The sequence below is a fragment of the Botrytis fragariae genome, assembly GCF_013461495.1.
Source record: "Botrytis fragariae strain BVB16 chromosome Unknown tig00000260, whole genome shotgun sequence".
NCBI classification, from domain to species: domain Eukaryota; kingdom Fungi; phylum Ascomycota; class Leotiomycetes; order Helotiales; family Sclerotiniaceae; genus Botrytis; species Botrytis fragariae.
The window spans coordinates 592,320-601,658 of NW_023501005.1; positions in this window are offsets into that span (position 1 = coordinate 592,320).

Genomic DNA, 9,339 nt, shown 5'->3' on the forward strand with positions numbered 1-9,339 from the left:
ACTCCAACAAAAATGTTTGTTTTGATTTTATTTAATAGAATTAATATATTATGTGATTTTATATTATAATATTATTTCTTTTTTAAGAGTCAAACTTTGTTGAGATAAAAGTAGTATAATTTAGTTATTTATAAGTGAGCGATATTTGGTTAAATAGATTTTGATTTATTAGGGTATCTTTAATAGAAATTATAAATCAGTTTTTATATATTCTCTAAATAACTTATAGATTCTTTGGTTAATATTTTATAATTAATTTAGTGAATAATGTATTTTAAACAAGGTTCTTTATAACCTTTTTTTTTCTAATAAAAATTCAGAATCTTGATAACTTCAAATTATTCTAAATTATCGATTTTGATAGGTAGTGGTGGTGAATTGTATTATTCAAAGATAGAATTGTTATATATAGAATATAATAAATTGATATAAAAAATAAAATGAATTTTTATTAAAATAGGGAGTTCTAATTTATAGGTATAAAGATTTATTAAATTCAGGATCTTGAAAAACCCGAAGTTTTTTTAATTGAATTTCTTCTGTGAATACAGAATTTTGATATTTTTAATATTTAATTAGATTAAGTTATTAAACAAATATTTATAAATAAAGGAATAGTAAATATCAATATTCTTTGAATATCAGATTTGACTAATAATCAATTTAATTTACAAATATAATAAAATTACTTTCATTTTAGTAATAAACTCTTTAGTATTTCATATAGCAAAACAAATATTCTGAAATAATATAAATTTGAAGTTTAGATAGGGGTAGAATTTATAATTAAAGAAAAATAATATCATTTGAATACTTTTGGATTAAATATTATTAATAAAAAATTCGGTAAATAGGAGTTATTTTGTTTAATCGTCTTATAGGTAGATTATATATAATTGGAGATATTGTTTTAATATTATATTAATTCTTTTAATTTATTTATTAGTTTTGAAGTAATAAGTAGTTAATAGCTTAATAATGATGTTTAAGTATTTATAAATATACTTCTAGAATTCGAATATAAATTAAGTATTATAATTAAATATAATTATTAATAATAGGCTATAAAACTTTCAAATATTCTTTTGGAATAGATGAGTAATCTTTTTAGAGTTATAGATATTATAATAGGGTAAGAAATGTTTTATTTTTGTTTATCAATCAATTATTATTATAATAATATTGAAACCAATATTTTCGGATAGATATATAATGAAATCTATCAAGATATTTTGTTAGACTTTTTATAAAATCAAAAACAAGCGAAGAATTCCTTTTTAACCTCTATAATTCGAAATAATATAATAACAACTATAATAATTGTAAATCTATTATATAATATAATTATAATATCTGGGTTAGTAATAATTTTAGAATAATAATTCAAAGGTTTGGGTATGGTCCCTGTAATGGCAAAGTTAATATTCCGGATAAAGATAAATTTAATATAAATCCCTATACAAATTTCTATTTCATATATTATAATATTGATATATATATTTGTTAATAACGAATAGAACTTTTTGTTATTGATGAATCAAATTGATTCTTTTTGTAATCCATTTATTATTGAATTTTGATTAAAAAAAAGAAAATGAGGATTTTGAAAAGTCTTAAAGTTTTTAAGATTTTCAAATATTAGAGTTGAGGGGAAGGTGGATCGAAAGATATGTGTGTAGGAGGTTAAAGAGGTAAATAAAAGGTAAATAAGAGTTAGGGGGAAGAAAGGAATTAAATATAGAAGTTAAGGAGTAGATAGGAGGTATTAATTAAAAGTTTAAAGGGGAGTAGAGTTCTTTTTATAAGCTATATTATATAAGGGAAATCTATAAGAGAGTTTTCAAGTGAAATTATAAGCTATATTATTATGCTATGTAATACAGAATGTATTATATAAATAAGAATATAATCTGATTTCAATTTATATATGAATAAATTTGAATTCAATAAATAGAAGTATAATAGAAAGATTAATAATCCTTAATAAATTCTAATTGAAATATTTAAAAGAACTTTTTTATTTTTTTATTGAAATCTAATAGGAAATCAATTTAGAAGGAAAAGAAGAGGAAAAGAGAAGAGGGGGTTGAAAAACAAATAAAATCTAGAAGCTTTTTATTTGATAGATAATTGTTGTTTTAAACTGAAACTTTCAATTAACCTTTTAGAATTCAAGAAATTTATTAAGAACTTATTAATTAAAATAAGCTTTATAAGATATAAAGACTTAGATTGATTATATTAATACTTTAAAAATGATTTATTTAATATATAATAAAGGTATTATAGAATTTATAGTAATTACGAAAGGATTATTTCATTAATCACGGATTCTGCCATTACAGGGGGTGTGAGTAATTAGTAGTGGGTGATTTATAATATAAATGAAGTAGATAGATTTTTAGGGGGTTGTAATTAGAGATATATAGTTTTCCTTGGTAGTATAGTAGATTATTATTCTTGATATATTTAATAAAAGTGATTTTTGAGTATTTCGGAAATCCTTTTCATAGGAATTTCAGAATAGATTCAAATACAGAGTTAGTTTAATAATCTTTGTAGAATAGAATAAGCAAATCAATAAAAAGATTTAAAAAAGTTTCTAAATCCTCTAACAATATTATAGGATTGGATATAAATACAACAAATGGAATTGTAGATTCTATAATTTTGTTATTTTCTGATAAAATTATAATAGTATCAGAATCTGAATAATCAATAATATCAATAAAATTAAAGTTTCTTTAATTATAAATAATTATAATAAATTATACCTTCTTAATAATCTTAGATTTAATCGAAATAATAGTAATAAAAAACAAATTGGAGTTTAGGTTTTTTTATTTCAAAATAATATAATTTTAATATAAAAAGTATTCATTCTTTTCCTTAAAAAGATCTTCTAATCTCTTGATTAATATATCAGATTTAATATCTAGCTTTTTAGGGTAATAAATAATTCGGAAATTAAATTGGGATAGGAATTTGGATCAATAAGCTTAACAACGATCCAATAACTTTATTATAATAAAATACTCTAAATTCCTATAGTTAATAATTATTTAAATTGGTGATAAAGTATCTTCCAATTTAGAATATTATTCTTTAAAATAATGAATAATTGTTAATAGTTCTTTATTATAAATCTTATAATTACATTCAATTATCAAATATTTTTTTGAAAAAAATATAATAGATTATAGAATTCTCTTATTATTATATTAAAAGAGTACTTCAATAAATATATAATCGAAAATATCAATCTTTAGAATCACTTTCTTTTTCTAATTAAAGGTAATTAGAATAAAGATTTCAATAAATGCTCTTTTTAATTGATTGAATACATTTTGATAGGTGAACTTTATAGAAATAGAATATTCTTTTTAGTCAAATTCATTAACGTAGTTTATCAGTGGGTCAGCCATATCAATGGATCAGCCACTTTTACCTCGAATTATTATCCTAAAGCTATATTATTCAACAACGATTAAATCAATTAATTGAAACTATAAAGATTCTAATAATCTAGAATCTATTATATTATTTTGATAAGTTCTTATATTATACCTAGTCTTTCCATACTTACTATAATATTAACTAGAAAATACTTCCCTATTAGAATTCTCCTCTTTTTAACACTCATCATATTGAATCTAAACATCAATCTCTTACTAAAATAATATATCTTTAGCCTTTTATCCAATAAGTACTTCTTCATTATATAATTGAATCTTTTTAGCACATCAATATTTGCTTAATACTTCATTTGCTTTTCGAAATATACAATTCTCTACACTTAAAAGTATATTCTCATAAGCTAATCTCTTTATACCTTTAGCTAAAATTAATATAATCTCAAATATAGGTATAGAAGAGTTTGATTGATAATAAGCTATTTGAGATTTCATTAGAATTGATTATAAAAGAGCTTCAATTGAATTATAAAGTATTTGAGAGATCCAAATGTTTAAATCAATGAATAAAGAAATAGGTGTACAAATCCGAATATCCAATTTCGAGAATATAGCTTAAGAATCGAATAATATTAAACCTATTTCTCGAAAATTAGCTTTTATATTTTGAACTATAATTAATTATTGATATATAACTTTAAAAGCTATAAGGAATTTAATTTTAATAATATAATTGATATAAGCTTTAATAAATCCATTAATTTGATAATTATATATTTATTTTAATATATTAAAACAATTAACATCAAACAATTGAATTAAATGACTTGAATATAGTGATAGCTTGATTACTATAATATTATTTGACTTACAATATAATTAAAAAGGTATTGATTTATGATTTTTGTATCCATCTAATACTAATATTCAATATTTGCTCTTTATTCGATAAACTATATACTTATTAAAATACTTTAATTATTCTAGTCCTATTTCATTATTCGTTTATCCATTAGAAATAGTTTTAATAATTCAATCTATAGAAAAACCGCTTTCTATATATTAATTAGAAAAGTGATATTGTTTTTATACAATTAAAAATGATAATATAGTTTCCCCCTCTCTATTACTATATATAATCACTATAGTTTATTCTTTATTATCTAATTATATTATCTTATTTTTACTATTTCGTTTAGTATTAATTATTATTATTCTAGAATATATTATATCTATTATAAAGCCAGTTTCATCAAAATTATAGAAATCATAATCGAGAATATTATATTTTGCTTGCATATTCGAAACTAAATAAAACCAATCTTCAATAAACTTGGGATCTTTATAAAAAACTTTTTAAAAGTTATAAATATAATTAAAATGTATCTCTAATTCTGTATAACGCTTTATAAATTAATAAGCTTAGAGCTTTTCAATCTTTTTTGTTCTTTATATTTCGAATATATAATTTGTTATATTTTCAATAATACTTAATTTAGATAAAAATCCTTTGTTATTTATATCAATTATATATTGAATAAGTATTTCCTTTTCTAATTCAATTAAATTATGATTTTTTGATTGATTCTTAGCTATATTAGGTTTACTTCGAATTCTATTATTTAATATAGATCGAAGTATATTATAAAGTTGAGCTGCTTTTCGAATTATCAATTTTTTATTTGATTCGATAGCTTGAATAACTAAGATTATATATACTTCTTTAAAATGACTTTCTATATTTAGTTATAAAGAAAACACATATCGAAAATAGAATAATAATTCAAGATAAAAGTGGCCGATCCACTGATATAGCTGACCCATTGATAAACCATGTTATCAGATTGATTATCTTTAAATTTTTTTTGATAAATTATTAATAAAAGTTTGTAAATTCAATAAATACTTATACATCAATTATAGTAATAAAAGGTTTTCAATTTATAATTATTTGGATTTTCTCTAGGTTTATTTGAATATTATCTTTTCTTATAATAAAACCTAAGAATTTGATTTCAGATTTCAGGAATTCATATTTCTCGAATTTAGTAAACAAATTAACTTCTCTTAGTACTTGTAGGATCTTCTGGATATAATAAATATATTCCTTTTAGATTCGATTATATATTAGGATATTATTTAAATAAGTAATATAAAATATATCTAAATATTCTTACAGAGAATTATTAATATATTTTTGAAAGATTATAGATACCCTTATTAATTCAAATAATATAACTAGGAATTCAAATAAATCAAATCAGATATAAAATATAATTAGATATTTTTGTTCTTTTTTTATTTTTATATTATTAAAAATGGAGATAATATTAATCTTATTAAAATATTTTATTTCTTTTAAATTATTCAGGAATTCTTTTATTAACAATAAGAGATATTAATTTTTAATAAACAAATTACTTAGTATTCAGTAATCTATATAAAACCGAAAACTTTTATTAGCTTTTTTAATAAATAGAATAAGTGACGTAGTAAGAGAAGAATTTAATTAAACAAACTCTTTCTTAAGATTTTTCTTTAGTCATTATTTCAGAGCTTTCAGTTTGATATAGGATATAAAATATAGAGCATCAAATAACAAAACAACCCTACCCCTTATACAAGGCGTGTTTTACCTAGTAAAATATAAGCTCGAACATTTTTTATATAGAAAAATAATCCTAATACCCCATATTCGCCTTCCTTTCTTTATAAAAACGTTTTTGTAAAAATATGTTTTTATTTTAGTTTCTATTTAGTTTATTGCAATATTTATATAATTATATTTGATTATATTTGCTTTCAATATATCGAGTATTCTTATATATAATACTGATTACTAAGTATTAATTTGTATATAATATTAGATGTATATTATACTAAATGTTTGTAGTATTATATAATACTTTTGAAAAGAATTCTATTATTTGATAGGTAATATATTGAAAACTGAATTAGTTTATATTTATATCTTTATTTTAAAAACAATATAGAAATTGTATAAACAAAAGTCTATGGATAGAATAATTTTATTAGAGTATTTCAAAATCTTTTTTAGGTTTTGATATTTGTTATACAATATTAATTCCTTTTTGATAATTCATTTTCTATAAATATATTAATATATAACTATTTATAATTGAAAAGTAAGTGAGTATAAAATGACCTTTACATAAGGCGGGGGCCGATTCAACTTGAATCGGTGCCGAAATAGGACTAGGGTAAGCGAAAGGGGTTAGGCGGTACAGTTGAATCGGGAGTTGAATCGGCGGTGTAGAATACAATATAACTTTAAATTGACTATTACTCTTGCTTTAAAACTAACATATAGCATTAATATCTAATAAAAATTGATGCTAAACAACTGAAATCTATATTATAAATAAGTTTGAAAAAGTTTAGGGTTGTTTAGAGTAAATCAGCTGACTTAGGGTTGCTTAATAAGCGACTATTCAATAGGTTGAGCAGAACGAGCATTACAATAACAAAGATGATAATACATTTGAATATATTACTGAATACGAGATTTTAGTTTGTACTTTGTATCGAATAGTAGTTCGAGGACTTGAGACTCATTTTCGGGATAGATATAGTCTAGAAAAGAAAAGGTGTGCCTTATTACTTGAGAAGTATGGCTCACTCTCTCTCCAGTACCCCAAAAATATCAGAGTACCCGAGCTAGGTGGTCTTTCATTTCCAGCTCTTGGTTAGCCTGTAGATGCGCTACTTTGTGATGATTGTACTTATATTACATCATTAAAGGATGGAATGCAAAAACATTGCAAAGATCATGGCTGGCGGTTTTCGAAGACTGATCTAAAGCATTGGATAGAAGTCAAGGTATAAACATTTTTTAGTTATATATATCAGAGATATTTCATTGTAGTTATCGAGGCAAATCTTGAAGAACTAGAACCGCTAGCAGAAAACGAAAATAAAGCAATTCGAGATCAATTGTTATACGAATTCAAAGATCTTAATAATTAAGATCAAAAAAGATATGAGATTGTTAATAACAAGACAAAAAAGAGCGATAATATTGGTTGGTGGAGCTTTATCTAATGGCGATTACACTTTGAAAGCCACAATATTAGATGCATTATTTATGTAAATAGGTTACCGGACTGAAAAGATAAGCAGCTATAATGTGTCAGCGAGATTGTGAGTATTATGATTGAGAGGGTAGTAGATGGGCTGAGCAGCTTTCACAACGATATTCTATACTGGCTGCGAACAGCCAATTCGACCGAAAAAGTGGAGAACCGTTCTATGGTGTGTTTATAGAATGAAAATAGTTTAGATTGGTATATTACTTATCTTTAGTGATTTGCGTGCTATTTATTATATGTGTATATAGTGCAGAAAGAGAGGGCAATAGAGGAAAGCTTGGGAAGGGAGGAAACTGGAAGCGGGGAAGAGGTATCAGTAAGTAATCAAAACAATTCTGCAAATGAAAGTGAAGATGAAATGGGGAAGGAAAACCAATAGATAATCGATTCTAATAAGGTTGCTATTGATGTGATAAAGGATTGCTGTGAACTGACCAAATTCAACCCGGAACAAAAAGAGCTGCTTAAAGAGATACTCGAGTCATTGGAAATTGGAGAAAACGAAGATAATCAGATCTACAAGATAAAAGCACTTTTTATATTCATGATTTTATAAAGCTTGAAAGGGTGTGATTGATTTGATAGTCTCATAGTACATTTTGTTGTAGTGTTAGGGATTGTAGAGAATGAAAACCAATTAAGATATAGAGATAAGTATTTATATATACTTGCGGGATTTATGTATTATATCCGGGTTTTATTTCTGGAATATATTTTGCTATTTGTTACTAAAGGAGAATAGATAGCTGAAGATATTAATCAGTTTTTGGAATTGTGAAAGAAATATCTGGTGGTAGGCAGTTATAGTCCATACAGTTTCTTGATCAAGATATTGGGGTATGGTAAAACTATAAGTATGCAGAAGATTAACCAGCCTAGTATTACTTGAACTCAATCCGAGATAAATTGTTCAGATAGTGATCTATTGGAATTTTATGGAAAGCCAGTATCTATTAAGTAATTCAAGGATTCTATCTACAATATAATTTAGGAGGCCAAGGATATCTTATAGAAGGATTTGATATGAGTGAGATAGAAAAAAGATTGCTTTGAGATTGATTTAGAGAATATTCAAAATGATTTGTTATTAGTAAAACAGGGAGCTTTATAGATTACTAATAAAGCTAATGGAATAAAAGATAAGCTGAATTAGATAATGGAGTAAATATTGAAAGCTCCCAAAGAGCAATAATTATAAAACTAGAAAAACAATATATGGCGAATGATAAGAGTTCGCGAGTATCAATAGTTGCAGAAATGATTGAAAGAGTTTATATTTGTTCTGGGATATCAGAATAGTAATCCCCTAATTTGTGGAAAGGAAATTACTCCCATTTGATTCTGTAATGGTTTGCTCCAGGAACGGAACATTTATATTATTAATAACCGAATGGGATATGTAATGTGATATCACAAATCCCAGGCACTTTTTGGTGAGGCTAAAGTGATTCCCTGATTTCTCCTATGGTGTGTAGTATAGATCTGATTAATTTATTTGGCTTGTATTCAGCCATTCTCGGAGACTCTCAATCAGAAAACGAATGGATTTCCCTAGAGTGATTATTTCTGGTATAATAAAAATGGATCGTGGATATACGAGCATCTAATCAAGGTTTTAACTTAGGAAACTGTAATTCGATTAGGAGTCCGTTTGATTATACAAGACTATCGAAATGTAGTTATCGAGATGGGCTATGAGTATATTGGTGCCGAGTTTATGAGAGATCTGCTTACAACTGAAGATATATTATATGAGGATATTAATATGATTGTGAGTGCTGTTAATCTTGTAGTCGCCTATGGAAAGGATATTGCTG